Source organism: Euleptes europaea, chromosome 10 (genome assembly GCF_029931775.1).
Source record: "Euleptes europaea isolate rEulEur1 chromosome 10, rEulEur1.hap1, whole genome shotgun sequence".
Lineage (NCBI taxonomy): Eukaryota > Metazoa > Chordata > Lepidosauria > Squamata > Sphaerodactylidae > Euleptes > Euleptes europaea.
The window spans coordinates 60,293,204-60,313,481 of record NC_079321.1 but is presented as its reverse complement, the minus strand read 5'-3'; positions in this window follow the sequence as shown (position 1 = coordinate 60,313,481).

Here is a 20,278-nt window from a genome sequence, read left to right as displayed (position 1 = left end):
GTTGGCACCTGAGGCAGGCATGGCACAGAACCTAGCCTGCACATTTCTGGGGGGCCTGGCAATTGTAAGACCTTTGCCATTTTCTCAACCATAAACAAATATTCTTTGGTATTAATCATCAGGGGTAATTTGGTGCATCAGATCTGGGACTTCAACAAGGACTGAGCTGAAACAACTAGCAGTGATGTCCTAAACGCTCTCTTGCTGACAAAATCTAGGATTCTTGTTGCCTTTAATAATTTTTCATGATGTTCAAGCAGCAATTGGTTTAATTGTGGTAAATCCATAGCTGTTACTTATTACCCCTCCCCCTTATCTATCACTTTCTAAGGCCTTCATTCTCCAACACTTGTGGGTAGGGTTGTCAACCTCTGGGTACTAGCTGGAGATCTCCTGCTATTATAACTGAACTCCAGATGATAGAGATCAGTTCACCTGGAGAAAATAGCCACTTTGGCAATTGGACTCTATGGCATGGAAGTCCCTCCCCTCCCTAAACCCCGCCCTCCTCAGGCTCCGCCTCAAAACCTCCCACCAGTGGTGAAGAGGGACCTGGCACCCCTCCAATTGGGCCCAGTGTCCTACCTCCAGGTGGCAGCATAGTTTGCATTCCCCATGTTCGTTGTCAGGTGTGGTTCTAAATAAAGAGGATATTCTACTTCACCCTTTTCTGTCCTTCTCATATTCTGGCTGGAAAACGCAATCCTCGTATTCCTTGTCAGACTTTCCTTCCGGCTACCCTTGAAAGGGCTCATACATACTGTGCAAGCTTCTCTGGGAAATCCTGTAGATATAGCTGAGCCCAGCTTGCCGGCATCATTGTCCTGGTGATGAGGCCTGGCAATGTATATATATCGGCTGCTTCTTTCCTCTTCCGTTCTGAGCCTATTTGAATTTCCTGATATTGTTGCATTAGCTGCAATGTCTTTCTTTGCAGCTGTCCTCTCCTCCAAAGCCACGCATGCAATTTGCTTTGTTTGCCCTTGAGGTTTCTTGATCAGCTCTTAAACTTGTTGAGGCTTTTGTTTTGTTTTTCAACGAGCTGTTCCACACCTGCAAGGTTACTGGTATATTGTTCAAGGAAACTTGTAGGAGCTTCTGCCCCAGGTAGAACAGCAATCGTGTTCTTAATCTATTCATGTATGTAGATGAATTTTTTATTTCAATCTTCATTTTGGGCCAGCTCTCAGAAATACCAGTAATACCATCATGCAAGCAACAGATGTGATGACATCACTCCCACAATGTCCACATGACTGACTGACATCACTTCTGCCAAAATCACAGGAAAGACCATGTGATGGGTGGGAAGTGTTAATGAACAACTACAGATCATTTTACTTTCATGTTGACTGTCTCCTTGCCACCCCCTTTAGAGATATTTCACTAGCAAGATGGTCAATATAATATACTTTTTCAGTACTGTCCTTTTTTTCTCTAATGATGCTAAATTAAGAACATTTGTAATGCAAGATATAAAAGCTAGAGGGTTTGTCAGACTTCCAACACTCCATGACGTTCCTCTTGGTTGCCAATAAAGCCAGATGTATAAATTTCCTGAAGTGTGTTGTGAGTTAGTTCATTTATATGCTGAAAGAGACAGATGTCAGGGGAAGGAGATGATGGTAGGGCTCATATTCTTACTGACAGCACAAGCTACAGTGTTCCAATATCTCAATATGAGTCTAATTCTGCTCCTATTAAAGTCAATATGAATTTGGCTGTTGATTTTAATAGGAGCACAGGAACAGGGTATGGATGAAGCCAGACTGCAGCTCGCTGAGATAGAGCGCCATTTCATATTGTAAAATGCTCTAGGCTGTTTTTTCTGGGGATATGATAATCAGTAGAGTGACCTGCATGAGATCACTAGCAATCACCAAAGAACCAGACACCAGCACCTCCTGAAACCAGCCGTCCTTGGGCCTTAAAGCTAAACCTAGTTCAGCTAAGCAAACGCCTTGTTTAAATATTCACAGTTTTGAGCTGGCAGCCAAGTGCTACCACATGCACTTCCCTCAGCCCCTTCCCCCCCTAACAGCTAGCTATATTTTCTGCTCCAAAATCAGATACTCTGAAATCCTTTTAAGTCAGACTGTCAGATAAAAAATTATGCTTAGAAATTGTACCTCTGAAAGGAGCTTTGAAATCTAGAGACCATGCAGCTGGTTGGAAAGAAGCTGGCGCTTTCTGGGCTAGCTAATGACCACTCCTTTCCCCTGCAGTGTGCAAATAAGATGATCTTTGCCACAGATGGTACACATTCATTGTCACCAGGCAGATCTAAGGCTTGAAACCATCCACTCATCAGGTTTTAAAGGAAGGTGCTTTCTATGAGTCAAATAACAGAGTAATAGACAATTGCCTATACATTTATACGGGTTCTGTATCAGAGGAATATAGTAGTCTGCCCTAGAAAGGTAGGGGTGATGGAACAAGCATACATCAATTCCAAGACAGATTCTACAGCAAGTGGCTGGTGTTTTACTTATCCAATTATCTGCCCTTATGAATCTGTGGTTCCAGTTGAGGTGGCGAGAGGACTATTATGAAGGACAAGCTGTCCTTAGAAGGGACCAAGAGAGGAATTAATCAACATGTTCTCTCCTATATGCTTATTTCTTTATTTAATTGTTAAATTTATACCCCACCTTCCCCAGCACCGCCAGGCTCAGGGCGGCTTCCAACAGATAATGCAATAAGCATAAAAACACATAAATATAACAGCAATTTAAACATACAAGTTAAAACCCTCATTTAACAAAGACGGGGCCTAGGGTTCCCAGCCTCCAGGTACTAGCTGGAGATCTGCTATTACAACTGATCTCCAGCCGACAGGGATCAGTTCACCTGGAGAAAGTGGCCACTTTGGCAATTGGACTCTATGGCACTGAAGTCCCTTCCCTCCCCAAACCCCACCCTCCTCAAGCTCCATCTCAAAAACCTCCCACCGGTGGCGAAGAGGGACCTGGAAACCCTAATGGCGCCCTATCTCAATGGCCAGCTCCTATGAAATATCCTTGCTGAGAAGTTTTGCCAAGGTGTTAATTAGAAGGCCAGTCACCTCCAAGGCCCAACAGGCCTAAGCTGGGGAAGACCCCAATGACAGGGATGGAGGAGGAACAGAAAAGGGAAAGAAAAGATAGGAAGAGTAGGAAAGGGAAGGGGAGGAAGATGGAGAAAGGACAAATGGGCAAGGAGGCCACAGTTGATGAACTGTCACTGCCCTCAACCATATGCCTGTTGGAACCTATCCATTTTATATGCCCTGCAGAACTGAGTTAGGTCTCATTCCACCAGGCAGGGACCAGAGCCGAAAAGGCCCTGGTCGAGGACAGCTAGATTGTTTTAGGGCCAGGGACCACCAGCAAGTTGTTCTCAGCCGAGCGCAGTGCTCTCTGAGGGTGTAACGGGAGAGATGTCCCATGTCCATTCCTTATTTACTATCACTTGGCCAGTCCTTCAAAGAAGTCCATACTGTGCCCTACCCACCATGAACATTGGCTTAGCATTTTGTTAAGGTGCAAATAGCCGTAGTCTTCAGCCAGCGCTGTGAAGATGTAAATACTGGCCTGCTACTCTGGCTGCTTATTGCTACTTCCAGGGAGAAGAACAGCCCACCATGCAGCATCACCTATCAAAATTACAAGTATTCGGGAAGACAGATAAAAGACAATTTGAGGATTCTACTAGATGCAATGGAATATTATGAATACAATAATCAACATAAAGCTGCCTTTGTCTTCCTGGATGCTGAGAAAGCTTTTGATATGGTCTTATGGGAATTTATGAAAAAAGTTTTTAACAAAATGAAATTTGGTGATCGACTTATGGCAGGCATCGAAGCTATTTATAATAAACAAAAAGCTAAGATTTTGGTCAATGAATCTATTTCAGATAATTGTGATATCCAAAAAGGAACTCGACAAGGATGTCCACTTTCCCCTTTACTTTTTATTTTGACACTGGAAATTTTATGTAGTAAGATAAGAGAGACAGAGGAAATCTGCGTAAAGTAAACAAACAAGAATTTAAACTTAGAGCTTTTGCAGATGACGTATTGCTTATTTTGAACAATCCAAATCAGTCTATAACAAAGCTGTTAGAAGTGCTGAAAAATTACGGAGAAGTCTCGGGTTTCAAGATTAATCAAGATAAGACTCAGATATTATTTAAGAATCTTACAAAAGAAGAACAAAATATATTTATGAACACTTCAAGATGAGAGAAAACTAATAAAGTAAAGTACTTGGGCATATGGATTACAAATAAAAACAAAGACTTAATAGTAAATAACTATGTTAAACTATGGCAACAGGTGAAGAAAGATATGATATTGTGGTCCAATAGGAGTATTTCCTTTCTGGGTCGTATTTCAGTGACCCAAATGAACATTTTGCCAAGACTGTTGTTTTTATTCCAGAATTTACCAATAATTACACAGAAAAAATATTGTGACGTTTGGAGAAAAGTCTTGTTGAATTTTATTTGGCAAGGGAAAAAACCTACAATTGCCTATCAATACTTGGTAGATTCTAAAGAAAGAGGAGGGTTTGCTTTACCAAACTTCCAACTGTATGCGGAAGCATCTGCCATTGTATGGTTAAAGGACTGGATATCATTAAAAAATACAAGACTATTAGATTTAGAAGGTTTTGATAATAGATTTGGGTGGCATGGATACCTATGGTACAATAAGCTTAAGAATCATGCAGCTTTTCAACACCATGTGGTAAAATCTTCAATAATAAAAATTTGGCTGAAGTACAAACATCTGTTAGAGACTAAAACACCATTATGGATCTCGACACAAGAAATGTTAACTTTGCGACCACTGAGACCTTCACTGTTTATCAAGTACCAAGATATATTAATATGGGAAGGTGATAAAGTTACCCTGAAAGGATATGAATAACTAAAAGACTATTTGACTTGGTTTCAATATGGTCAAATAAAATCAGTATTTACCCAGGATATGAAAATAGGCTTTATAAAAGACAACTCAATCATACAACGTTTACTGTTGGACTCTGATGATCATTTAATTTCAAAGATATATAAAATGTTGTTGATGATTTACACAGAACAAGACCAAATTAAGCCTACGATGGTAACTTGGGCACAGATATTGGGACATAATATACCTTTGAATAAATGGGAAAGGCTGTGGACAAAAGATATGAAATCCTTACTTTCGCAAACACTAAGAGAAAATATCTATAAGATGATTTATAGATGGTACTTGACACCAAAAAAATTAGCGAAAATGTATGGAAATATGTCGGCAAACTGTTGGAAATGCCAAGGTGAAGTTGGCTCATTTCATCATGTTTGGTGGTTATGTGAAAAAGCCAAAAACTTTTGGGATATGATTTACAATGAACTATGACTGATTTTACAGCATAATATCCCTAAAACACCAGAAATGATGTTGTTAAGCATTTTACCAGATACTATATTAACTCAGAGAACTTTTCTAATATATGCCACCACAGCTGCAAGAATGGTGTATGCAGCAAAATGGAAATTGTCCGAAACCCCGGACAAGATGGACTGGATAAATAAAATGTTAGAATTAGCAGAAATGGCTAAACTAACAGCGTTGATAAATCAAAAGGATAGTGCAGAATTTGTGGGAGAATGGGAGGCATGGATAACATATTGTGAAAATGAACTAAACTTGGTAAATATGAAAGGATATGTATTGATCTAATTCGAATGTTTATAGATTAAAGGTAATGGTTTATTTTTAATTGCTAAAAATTTTAGCGAAATTTAAATATAAAGAACCATGACGAATTAGATAGTAAATGCAAAGGGGAGTATTAGAATCTTAAATGGACAGAGGAGGAGGGAGGGGAAGTTACAGAAAGTATTATAAACATATGAGAACTGTTTGTGTTTTTTTCCTCTTTATATTAAGACAAATGATGATGAAATTAACTGTAATATTATTAAAAACAATAAAAAATTTCAAAATTACAAGTATTCAAATATCAGTGCTTTTGCTATTGAATACATAAACACAATCAAATAAAAATACTTCAAATTATTTCCCCCTAATAACAGGTGTACTGCTGTTATTCAATTTTTGCAGGGGATTCAAATGGCATTCTTTAAGGCAGCATTTCTGTTATATTCTTCTTCCCCCATCTCAGAGAGTCAATTGCCCAGAAGATGGCCCCCTACCTTTACTCCGTGGATCTGGCCATCAAGATCCACATCATGGCAACCTCGAGACTAGACAACTGTAATGCATTCTACATAGGTCTTTCCTCAAAATCAATTCAGAGACTTCAGTTGATGCAGAACACTACAGCTTTATTATTATCAGAAGCTAGGCAGAGCAACCGTGACCCAGGCTAGTAGTCTTTTTTGTCTTCAGTCCATTCAAAAATAGAAGCAATCAACTGAACAAGATTAAGGTAGTTAATGAGAACTTCATAATTCCACAACAAAATTATTTTACTGTGGCATGGATCTCTCATGGCTCTTGCTTACTGGGATGGTCTCAGTGAAGGTCAAACAGGACAGGTATCAATTCTTTTCGACACAGGTTATGCCACTATATCACAGGCATTTCAATGAGAGGCGGTTAGAGAGATGTCTTCAGCCCATGGTGCTGTCCACACTAGCCCCTTTTGTTGAGCAATTTGATACCAACTCCTCCAATTGCATTGCTGTCACTCTGTTTCACAGTGTAACACATAACAATGTAACGGGGCTTAAATAATTCTACTCTATGCTGCCATACAAAGAAGTTCTAGGGTGATTTTCTAAGTGTGGCTGCATTTCTTCCCAAGTAGCCCATCTATCTTTGTTTTGTTTGTTTCTAAATGTCATGCATCTGAGCAATCCGCCCCCAGTCCCCAGAAGAGAAGGACAAGACCCTCTTCTCCTGATCTGAGCAGCTGTAGTGACAGACTGAAATGATAACTAGTTTTCCACCAGACTGAATTATTTAGTCATCTGTATCTAAACAAAGAGGTTCTAAAGAAATTCACTATACGTGAACTGAATGACCAAGTGTTATTTACTGAATACATTTTTAAAAATTGTTTTCTTTAAACATAAGGAGGAAAGCAAGGTTCATATTTGTAAAAATATACGTATATTCCTGAAATGGAAGGAGGATGTACACAAACCTAAACAGTTGTATGGAATAAAAATGTTCTGCTAAAGTCTGAATTATTTACTTGTTTGTCGGATTCAAATTCAGTTCTGGTGTAAGCAAGCAGTGTACGATAATGGATGGTTGATGGCCTATCACGACCACTGAATTTGGCCTACTGTTTCCATTAAGCCTTTGGAGTTGTTAGAATTAAGAATGTCATCATTGTACTAAATGTAAATGCAGGGGGGGTGTTTTGAATGAAACAGCCCGTGAGAGTCAATGGGCTTATTCAGAAGATTCAGTAATCAATCATGTCTGAGTGAAGCAACTTGAACATCCAGGATGGTTGCCACTTGAGAGTCAGCGCAAGGTAACATGAATATGTAACCCTTATTTTCAGTCACCGATTCTTTTCTCCTTTGCCCCCCCCCCTCAAAAATATGAGAGAAGAAAACCTTCCCACTATGTATCCAAACGTTAACCTGTAACCTGCATGACGCCCCTGAATCAACAGCCCATTGATTATTCTATTAAATATACTTTAGAATTTAATGGTATTACGTCGTACTGTGAGCTGCGGCACCATCGTTTCTTGTTAGCCCCGCCCCAGCCTACATAAGGCATGCTTTAGATCCACAGAAGTGATAACTGGAACCATTTCATGCCACAGGAAAAGGGCTCCTTTGAGAACAGGAATGTGCAATACCTACATAAATCAGATTTTTTTCAAGTAAGTGATGCCAAAATGATTTGTGAATCAAATCCCACTTCATCAAGGCTCCATACTAGTCCTGTTAGGGCAGAATTAATGGTTGACTGGTTTAAGCAGCTAATTTTTAAAATATGGATTGCAGAGTCGGTAGTTCCTTATGCTGACATGTGCTGTTTCTATACTATATGCCACTGTTAATTTTTATTTGGCTACACTGCAAGTGCTTTACTTTTAATAGCCCAGTTTTAGCTTTCAATTCCTCATTAGCTGAATGCTAAAAATGTAATGAAACTAAGCACAACTTAGCAAAACATTCTTGCAATCCTTTGAATTAATCCTCGATCACTTCATTTAAAACACAACAGAAACCTTTGTCATAAATTTGAAGTGTTTCATTTCAAATACAAACATTTTATATCATATTTTATAGGAGCATAAATATTTGTGCCTGAAATGTTTTACCAGGTTGGAGGGGGAGGTCTGTTAAAGCACACATGTGCCGATGGTTTGCAAAAAAGGGGGGAAAGGGGGGGAAGAGCCTTTTGTTGAGGCTAAAAAATGAACAGTAAAATATAACATCTAAACTCTGAGGAAAACAACTTGTTTTGGGAGGGGCTGTGGCTCAGTTTGCAAAGCATCTGCTTGGCATGCAGAAGGTCCCAGGTTCAATCCTCAGCATCTCCAGTTAAAGGGACCAGGCAAGTAGGCAATGTGAAAGACCTCTACCTGAGACCCTGGAGAGCCGCTGCCAGTCTGAGCAGACAATACTGATTTTGATGGACCAAGAGTGTGGTTCAGTATAAGGCAGCTTCATATTTTTTATGTGTTTTTGAAGGTTTTTAATAAAAGAAAAATCCCACTGCAGTTGAACCCAAGTGCAACCATGGCTTACGTAAGGATTTTCCAGCAAAAGAAACATATTAGCCAGAACTACTCAGAGATAACTGCAATAATATGCATATAGGCAGTTCAAGTAGCATTTGAAGCAATTTGGAGAAGAATACTATACACAAGATTCATGGGTGGGGGAGGGGATTTTGGAGTGTATCATTCAAAGACCTGACTGTGAATAAGAAGCGCAAATGGACATAGAAAGAACCTACACGTTCATTGTCTGGGTGCATGTGATGAGGAGAAAGAATGCTGAGGACCATTTCAAAGGTAAGGGATTTTGTACATAGATACCACTTCCACATAGGAAGGTGGGGGAAGCATAAAAAACAGACTTCAGATGATTTCACATCTGTTTTACTTCATGTACACCCTGCAAAACAGATGTGGGCAATTATCGTTGACCAAACAACACAAAGGATGTGTGTTTTATCCCACATGCAAGTTGAACATGTTTGAAATTGCCTAGTGATCAATCCTGATGGAAGTAATCAGACCAAGAGCAGCTGTGGTTGTTTGGAATGAGGTGGGGGCGCTGCAGCATACAGGAAGGGATTCGGTTTTTGCACTTTCCCTTAATACCCCCAAATGGAGACCCTGTGCATTTCCCACAAGAGATGTGTGCGTGTCCCTTTTGAATATGACCAAAGAATGGTGGGAACAGAATTGCATCAGGTTTCCTGCCTCATCAGCAATTCTAAGCAAGTCTACTCAGAATCTTATTCAGATCTTCTAAGAGTAGCGTAAAAAGGTAAAGGTCCCCTGTGCAAGCACCGGTCTTTCCTGACCCATGGGGTGATGTCACATCCCGACGTTTACTAGGCAGACTTTGTTTACGGGGTGGTTTGCCAGTGCCTTCCCCAGTCATCTTCCCTTTACCCCCAGCAAGCTGGGTACTCATTTTACCGACCTCGGAAGGATGGAAGGCTGAGTCAACCTTGAGCCGGCTACCTGAAACCAACTTCCGTTGGGATCAAACTCAGGTCGTGAGCAGAGCTTGGACTGCAGTACTGCAGTTTACCACTCCCACAAAAATGTTTTAGGATTGCCTCATAACTGTCACAAACTCCTCTGATAAAGAAGTATACCAGTGTACGCGACAAGAACGAACACTGGAGACCTGAACAGTAAAAAGAAACATATGAGAGATGACAAGGAACAAAGTGAGAAGGAGGATAAATTAAATAAAAATGGAAAACAAGCAATTGAAGAGCTGGTAAATGTGAGAACTACGCAATTATCACAAACTGTGCAAGGGAGAAGGCGGAATGAAGAGGCAAAAAGACATGAAAGTGAGGCAGAATGGGAGCGTGTTTCTGTAGCAGCTGTAATTTTGTTATACTTTATTTGTTATACTTGTAGGGTGCAATGCAAAGAAAGGTAAATTAGTTTCAGTCCCACTGAAATTAAACAAATGAAAAGTCACTTAAACTTCTGTCAAAGATTGCAACTGTCCTATAGTGATGTTGTTTCCAGATTGATGATTCACTATTCCTTTATCAGATTGATATTTCACTATTCCGTCCGCTATGTGAGTGGACATATGAACAATAATTTCAGTGTTGGTTTTATTTGACTTGCACAGCCAATCAGCAGATTCATAACTTGATTTCTAAAATTTGGATTGTTAGTCATATTGAGCATTGGGAATTGTTGGGGGGAAATTGAGCATTGGGAATTTTTCTGGAGAAACTTCTACCCTACATCTCTGTATGATAATCCATTGACAACTTGCAATGTTCAAGCCCCCATTGAGGTTGTACTGTGAAATGAACATATACACCATCAACGTTATTTCATTAGAACTCAGCCAATATTTATTCCATAAGTCATAAATAGATTTGCAGAGGTCTTACCACAGTGTATAGGGCTGTGCTTAATTAATATGGTTTAAAGGAAGAACAGCCTCTCATGAGAAACAACGAACCATTATATGAATAGTCCACCCTTACCAAGGGAGTCCTGGGGTATATGGACATCTGAGTCATATATATCTAAGATGTCTAAGATGTCTTAGATACATCTAAGATGTATCTAAGATGTCCAATCAATGGTAATAGGTAATACTGAAGGACACTCTGAAGATGCCTGCCACGTCAGGAAAGAAAATACCAAGACCACGGTCACACAGCCCGGATAACCTACAAGAACCAATGAACTCTGACCGTGAAAGCCTTCGACAATGGTTAATAGTTTGTTTGCTCATCATTTTTTATCATGCTGTGGGGTGGGGTGGCAGTACTGTCTAACCTTGAATTCATAACCCCTGAATTATATTCTTCCAATATGACTAACAAGGATAGCATTAGCCATTTATCTCCTTAAACAGATGAACCACTATTCATCTGGAATTTCACATATCTCAGACTACCCTGAAAGATAAAACCAATGCCAGTTTTAAAATAAGGAAACTTTCCTGGTAAAAACCTGTCAGAAATATACAGGTAACTGCAAAGAAGGTAATCTGATTTGGCCATTAAACCAAAAAAGTAGGGGAAAGAACATCAGGGAAAACTTGAAAAAGATGTTTTGTGGACACTCAACAAAAGTGCTCCAGCTTGGAACCAAGGTGGAGAAAAATCTCTGGGTGCAACTAGCTACGGCTGCACAACTACGAAGAGCTACCAAGCCTTTATACAACACCTAGTATGTGATGTAAATGGCCATCTCTGGGAAATTCCTCTTCTTCCTATCACTATCTTGCCAGACTTTCTTTAATGTTCAGCAGAGTCTTATTATAGAAGCCTGTGGTGTACTGAGTCTAAGATTAGGTCACAGGTTTCTTTGGGAGAGAACTGCTTAGGATTTTATGCCAGAGCTCATAGAATCAAGGGTTCAGATGGGTTATCAGAAAAGATTTCATATGGATGAAGTTCACATGAAAATAAAATTTGATTTATAGTTTGAAACCGTCTCAGTTCACACAAACTGAAAATCATATAGCACCAGCGGCAAGTGCCAAAGAGTTATGCCATATGTTATCGATTGTGACTGTATATACTTTATTCAGTCTTTCTGAACCTGAGTTGCATTTAGTTAAATTACTCTGAGCTATGTTTCGTCAATATTTTATTTTTTAGGTCGAAAAGTTCACAGTGTAAAGGCAGCTGTCACTTGTAAAGTCTCATATTATTTTTTAAACCATACACCATCCAAATGTCGTGGAATTGCTTGTATTCTCCCAAACATTACTACTGTATATACCAGTGCAATGCCTGAGTACTTCATAAACGTTATAAAACGTATCTTTCAAACACTGATGTATGCTGAGGGAACTAAAGAACATTAATTAAGGCTAAAAGTGTGCATTTGGTTATTTCGCTTGAAATGCCTGGGGTGAGATTTGTTTTCAATTTAATGTATTTCATTTTTGTTGTGTGCAATGTGTTGAAAATGTATGTGGGTCCCATTACAAGCATTTATAATGAAGCATGTCTGAAAGATGCTGACTACAATCTGACAATGAAAATGTATTTAAGTTGAAATTGTGGTTGAAATGACAAAAACAGGGATGGAATCAAACGTATAAGGCTTAATATACTATGCTTCACTGTACCACTGATTTATCCATCTATCCATTCTGGGTGTTCTTAGACTGCCTTTCCACTCAATACACAAGTCGGTTCACAACAATTTAAAACACACACAGTTGCCTTCTAAAATCAATACAAAATAAGAGGAATCCATCTTAAAAGCACAAGGGAATAACCCACAATCAGTGATGTCCCAATATCAGTCTTTTCAAAGGCCTTCTAGAAAGGAGTGGTCTTTACCTACTTCATCCAGAAGTAGGGTTGCCAACCTCCAGGTACTAGCTGGAGATCTCCTCCTATTACAACTAATCTCCAGCCGATAGAGATCAGTTCACCTGGAAATGGCCGCTTTGGCAATTGGACTCTATGACATTGAAGTCCCTCCCCTCCCCAAACCCCACCCTCCTCAGGCTCTGCCCCAGAAACCTCCCGCTGGTTGCGAAGAAGGACCTAGTAACCCTATCCAGAAGGTCTGCAGGGGCAGCACCAACTTCACTTCTGGGAAGGGGGGGGATGCCTCCATTTGAGGGAGGGGTTGAAGAGGCACTACTGCTGGTCCAGCCTATCTAATGCAATGTTGGTGTACTGCCCACAGCTCTTCAGAGTCTCAGGTCTTATTCAGCATCTGCTCCAGCTTTAGCTGGAGATGTGAAGGCCTGAGCCTGGGACCTTCTGTATGCAGAGCATGTATTCCTCAACTGAACCACAGCTGCTCATCAAGCTTCCTAAACGGCACAATTTCAGTTCTAATACTGTTATATTACATGCATACATTATATATTGCTGAATGTGTTTGTACTGCAGACATATGAGTGCAAACCAGGCTCATTGTTCAGTGATTTCTCACTTCCAAGAAAACGATTATGGTCATTTGTCTGAACATCCTTTTGCAAAAACCAGGACAGAAGGCAACTGCGGAATAAATGAATGGAGAGTATAGCAGGGAGAGGAAAACTTTCAAGAATGTGTAACTGGGGATGTTGGGGAGAGGATACTGGTGCAAAGACAGAGAGGCTACAAAACATGAGACAGTTCACTGAAGGGAAAAGATGTGCCAATCATTTAAGTGAAAGCAAAATCCACAGAGACTTATCAGAGGTTTTAGAATTCTGCTGACATTCCTGTTCCATTTGTTTAGAGCGAGCACTGGAAAAACCCTGGGTTACGAATCCCTCTATTCTCCTCAGGTACCATAAATATATACTCACACTTACACGCGTCATAAAGTCTTGCTGATTGCACCAAAACCAGCATTATTTTTTTGAAAATAGAATAGAATTGGAAAGCATTTGGGTGAAAGAAGTCTTCTATTTTTATGTATACACCATCCACCTTTGATAGATAACTGTAGTCTCATTAACAAGGTATCTTAATTAGCTTATTCTGCAACAAAAGCACCATTAGATGTGTACACAATTAAAAAACAGTTCATTATGTACATTTACATTTCAAATGTATCAAAAGACGTGATTAGTCATAGCATTATTTGGATTCTTAATGAAGGGTCTTGGTTCACAGGAATAAACAAGGCCAGAACCTCTACTGTTGTCAAAGCGTTCGCTCTTCACTGATATTTATGTTCTAGTTTATAATCTCAACCAGCATCAAGAAGTCCACTGTCAAAACATTACTGTACAAGAGCATAAGTGAATGCAACATGAAGTATTTATGGAAGAATGTCTTACAAATACTACAAAGTACATAAAAGATAAACAACAGAATACAGTCTACCATCTCAATGTAGCTCAGTCTTGTCTCAGTGTTTCAGAACAACTTGCAAAGTTCCAAAAGCCTCACTCTTGGGTTCTCGCTAGGGTTGCCAGGTGCCCGCTGGTGGCGGGCAAACCCCCGACAATTTATCCCTCTGCCCTGGAAACATGCATGCATGTGTGCGTCACTTCCAGTTTAGAACCGGAAGTTCTGCCTCACGAGGGGCCTTATACCTGTTAGTTTGAGTGGTAAAGGGCCGCTTTACCACCCAAACTAAGAGGTAAAGGCCCTTTGCGAGGCAGCACCTCCAGCTCTAAACCGGAAGTGACACGCACTTACAAATAACAGCCTCCCGCCGGAGCAGAGGAGGTACCTGGCAACCCTAGTTCTCGCTATGGAAGGCTGGTCCACTAACACCAGTTTTGAATTAGAAAAGTTTGTTAGGCTGGCTCTGCACATGCTGCAGAATGTGGTAGAATGGATGCTGCCAGCAGCTAATAGCAGATCAGGAGAAGGATTTCTACTGGAAAAATGGTATCGGTAGAAAGGATTAACACCTCCTTGTAAGTTTCACTAAATACATTGGGTCCAGGAACCTGTATCTCTATCAATTAGCAGATGATACTTTATCTACTATACTTTTTATATACTCACCACACTCAAATTACAACTGTGTTTACAAAATCAGGGTAGCTTATCGATCTTTCAGTTAGAATAGCAGTTATGCTTCAAGGTTTAAAAAAAGAACAAAAAAAAAAACCACCCCTGAAAAAATGTACTCATTAATTAGATCTGATAGAGTAACAATAATCTCCCATATACAATTAGGTGAGTAAGTAGAAGGTTCATCAGTGCATGTAAAGGGTTAATTATCTTTAACCTTGTGATAGTATGCCAAAAAGTAAAGTAATAGAGATTGTGGGGAAAGGAACAACAGAACACCCTTTACTCTGGATTTTGGCTTTCAGAACAAAAAATAGCAATTATACAATATACAATACACAATATACGATTATGCAATAGCAATTATGAGCATGAAAGACATGCTCATAAAATAGTATGTGTTGACTCCCCATGTCAGCAGTTCATAACCCATCTGAATGTTTAAAAGTGATACTTATGTACCAGAAGTTAGAATGTACACATTGTGGGGTGTATGATCTTGACCTTCAGGGGCTTGAAGCAACTTGTAGACAGCATGAGATAAAGATTTTCATGCAACTTCCACACTGATATAGATGTTCAAGCAGATCCTGTCATATTCACAATGAAAAGACGTAACTATTGGAGGAAAAAAAGTTAATTACAGACATTTTTCTAACTGGGTTTCAAACACAAACCCAGACATCATTATCTGGTTCATTTTGGGTGCTCAGGGTTTTCACCTAGATATGGGACTATGTAAACTGTATATTTCCAATGTATAAGCCTGGGATCATAAGCAGTCTCCTGTCATACTAGGTCACATGCTGGTGCCCATCCCAAAGACATCAGAGTTAACTGTAGTTTGATCAAACCACTGTTAGTTATGATATATGAATGCAAATAGTCCAACAGATGTTTGTTGGTTGGCACTAAACTGGTTTTTCAGCTAGGATCTGTAGCTGGTTTGTACTAACTATTGTTTATTGTAACATCTAAATTGACAAACCAGTTTTTGAGTAGCACCTCCTTTGTCAGCTCCCAATTGACAGTGACAGTGGTGTAGGGAGAATATTCTTCCTGCTGAGAAGCAGATCAAACCCACAAGCTAGATTACTTACTTATGCCTGGTAATGATAAACTAGTACTCGTTGCACAAGCCACAGTGTAACCAATCATGGTTTATTATAACATTACCAACAAGATGCACAGAAACCAATGTTGCCTAAAAAGAGGTAGCATCACTCAAAGGAAACTGAATTACTACCTTTGTGTTGCAAAAATCATCCATGCACACAGCTGTTCAGGCCATTAGAGCTGGACCTAGAAGACCTCATTTAAGATGGCTTCTCAAATGCTTTGCTGTGGTAAGCGAAGAAGGGGAAATGCCATTTGCCTTGAGAAGGTACTGAGATGAAAAACAACAAAAAGATTGACTACTAACACATTTTGGACCTAGAAGTTCTCTTTTCACAGGAAGGAAAAACTCCATTGGTTAAACAGATATGAAGCTAACTTAACATTTGCTGCTCATTAAGATAGCCTTAAATTGGGCTAATGCTAGTTTCCGGTACAAGAATATCAGTTCTGTGAAGAGCTACTCATTCTGTGACCCAGAGAGTAAATGGGACGGACGAAAAAATGCAGAACCAACACAGAGTAAAAATATGTGGAAGGTGTGATAAAAGGCACATACCTTCAATGAAAAGAAGCCCTACATGGCTCAAATGATACATCTTAGAATGCACGTGCATGACCCAGAGTTGTGACCTCAGAACTAGCTATCTAATCTTAACACTAAGTAGGTGCTGAAAGCAGGTTAGCATTGGAAGAGTGGTACTTTTAAAAGCATTGATCATTGAAGTGAACTAATAACTATTTACATAGACTTTGCATAATGTCTGTTATTTGAAAGGAACATTTTAAATAAACACCCTTCATGGCTGTGAATTATGCACATTTTCATTAGTTAAATAGGCACACTGAGAAGTTCACACTTTCCATGTTAAAACATCCATTATCTTACATTCAGTCACATTGCTTCCAGGTTATCGTCTCAGATTAATCTGGGGTTTGTGCAAAAGAAATAAGAAAACACTTCATTGACTCAATTATTGCGTCTTTTAAACAACTAAGTGCTTTTGTATCCTCAGCTATTGCAGAATTTCTGTTCAAGATAATAGCAGCCCAGAACGCTAATTTGGCCACCAGTCTCTGCTGCCACATAATATTTATTCATAGGAAGTGGAAATATTTTGAATTATTTCACCCACAGCAGTTCCATACTGGTGACAATAACATGTGCTCCATTACTTCAAGCCACCTCCCTAAATTCTGAAAAGGTGGTTCAGTATTTTTCGCCCCTGCAAGATTCACTTACCAACATTCCCTTTCTTATGTACTTATAAAGCTGCCTTCTGAGTCAGTCCAATCATCCATCTAGCTTGTTATTGTCTACTTTGACAGCAGGGATCCCCAACATGACACCTTTAGGGCGCCATGGCACCTGCCAAGTGTTTTTAGAAAGGAGGCAGGACAAGGTGGGTGTCAGACTCTATGACTCCGTTGCATCTCAGGAATTATCAACTTCACTCCAGACGTTTGCAGAGAGTTTTAAAAGGTTTTATTCCCAAAAGTAACGAGTACAACAGTCTAAGAGAACTTAAGGTTTAGAATGATACAATACATGTGGAAGTCAGTTTTATAGGATGCACACTCTAGGATGTTTACACGTAAACGCTTTGAAATGCAAAACATCAGAGATCTCTCCACATCAAGAGAGCGGATTCCGGTGAATTCACACCTTGAGATCAGAGCAGAATTTACAATAGGGAAGTTACTTTGAAATGGGGATTCAAGGGGTCTTTAGGTATCGCACCTCTCTCCCAAGCTGGAGAGACTTTCTCACGGGAAGAAAGGTGGAGGGAAAATGAGCTTGCTATCCAGGGCTCGACTGCATGCCCTCGCTGACAGTGGCCAGCAGGGCTTTTGACTGGCTGCACATATCAAAATAATGTTGTTTTGGCGGCAACTGCCAACACAATGTTACTTTTATTCTCTCTCTCTCTCCTTTCCTAGTGTATTTTCTTAAATCACTCTTCTTGTCCCTTGCACTTGGGCTTCCTGTATGCATTTGTGTGTGCATTGCTCTGCCTTCTGTGGTAGCCATTTTGTGGTTGCACACTAGGGTTGCCAGATCTCTCTTCGCCACCGGCAGGAGGTTTTTGGGGCGGAGCCTAAGGATGCCCTCCTTAGGCTTAGGGTTTGGGGAGGGGAGGGACTTCAATGCCACAGAGTCCAATGGCCAAAGAGGCCATTTTCTCCAGAGGAACTGATCTCTATCGGCTGGAGATCAGTTAATAGCGGGAGATCTCTAGCTAGTACCTAGAGGTTGGCAACCCTATTGCACACACAACCTTGTACCAGAATTCCAAAGGTGCCCACAGCCTCAAAAAGACTGGGGACCCCTGCTATAGAGGGTCTAACACAGAAAGGGGTCCATATCTAGAGCTGCCAAGATCTTTTAATAAGAGATGATAGGGACAGGCCCTGGGATTTTCCACATTACCACTAAGACTCATTTCCCTCTTCATCCCGCTACAGAAAGGTATGAAAGCCCTGTCTTCCATTTTATTTTGTCACTAGGGTTGCCAACATTTGAATAAAAAATTCTGATATTGGGGTTAGGGATTCCTAAACTCCTGCAGGTTTGGATCATGTCATAATCAGTAGTTGCAAATATGTCCCCAATTTATCAATGACCAGATGTATTTAGCACAACAGCACACATGCACCCACATTTTTTATTTATGTTATTTATAGTCCATCTTTCTCACAGAGACTCAAGGAGGGTTACACAGTGTAACTCCATGCAATAAATAGGATGGGACATTGATTAAGCAATGTAATAGGATTAGGGTTATAGAAATCTAAAACCAGGCAAAAATTTAAAACAAAACTGAAACAAAGGAAAAGTATTAACGTGATGAGTTGAAAATGTAAAAAATACATTGTAGTAGTTACATTCTGCAGACTGGAGTCTTTGAGTTGACTTTCAGAGAAGCTATTCATAAAGTACATTATAGTAATCTAGCCTCAGTGTTACTATGGTACGGATCCAGGCACCAGGCCAAATTGGCCTAGTCAAGGTAGAGGGCCTTCTGGGCTCAACTAAGTTGGGAGAAACCAATTTTTGCAGCTGCATTAACTTGAGTCTTTAGAGGTAATTTTGGATCTTGTCAGAGTCAGCTGAAGCCCATTGATGGGGGCAAGCACAATGTCTTTCAAGACCTCCATCTTTCCAGCCAGCATTACCTCTGTCTTGTTAGGATTTGGTTTCAATTTGTTCACTCCTAATCATGTAAGCACAGCAGACAGGCAGTGTCTGTCCCTATCATCTCTTCAGGACCTCTACCGCATCACCAGGAGAGTTGGTTAAGGAGATATAGAGCCAGGCGTCTTTAGCATATTGATGAAAGCCAACCCCAAAACTATGCATGATTTGTCCTAAGGGCTTTTACATAGAGGCTGAATAGCACAGAGGATAGGATTGTACCCTATGGAGGCTCACAGGTCAGGTCACACCTGTCCTGGGCTCTGCAGTCAGGCCCAGCATGGTGTAGTGGTTAGGAGTGGTGGAATCTAATCTGGTGAACCAGGTTGGTTTCCCCACTCCTATGCATAAAGCCAGCTGGGTAACCTTGGACTAGTCACAGTTCTCTTCGAACTCTCTCAGCCTCAGCTACCTCACAAGGTATCTGTTGTGGGGAGAGGAAGAGAAGGAGATTGTAAGCCGGTTTGATTCTCCTTGAAAGGCAGATAAAATCAGCATATAAAAACCAACTCCTCTTCTTCCTCAGAGTAGTACCAGGAGCCCTGGGCTTTGGGGTAGTAACACAAGGTTTGCACCTGATGGACTGGTTGATCCAGAAAACCTGTCTTCACAGGGCTCAACTTAAGCAGGCTGAGAGATAATGGGCCCTAGCTGCACTGCTGGCAGGTGCTGGAGTTCCTGAGGCTGCACCGTGCATTGGCCAGGATCCTGCAAGGAAGTGCTAACCTCAGCACTCTGCTCTAGTCCTACAATGGGGTTGCACGCAGCTAGTCTGGCCTCTCCTCTGTACCACTGTGATCCCGGGCCTTCTGCCATTGCTGCTCCTGCACAGTGGGAAGGTTCCGGGGGGGGGGGAGGCTACAGACCCAGGTTTGAGTCCTGCACGGTGGAGGACATCTCAAGGGCTGGTCGCAAGGTTTCCCTTGCTGGTGGTGGCAGGGTAGCCTCTGGCACTGGTGGTACATTATCAGCAAGCACCTCTGCAATGCTGGTCCCTCTGTTCCTCCTCAGCCACTGACCGTGACTCCTTAGGCTCCTCCCTGAGGACTTCAAGCCAGAGTCACTGAGCTGGTTGGAGGGGCTCATGACACCACGCTGAAGACAACTGGTCTACTTTGCATCTGGCTTTTGTGTCTGTCTAACATATGTGCAGTTTAGCAAAAGACCATGGGAGCTACATTTTCCCCATGCAAGTAATTAGCAACATCTTTCTTCCTCTGTGGTTATTCACTAGGGTTACCAACCTCCAGGTACTAGCTGGAGATCTCCTGCTATTACAACTGATCTCCAGCAGATAGAGATCAGTTCACCTGCAGAAAATGGCAATTGAACTCTATGGCATT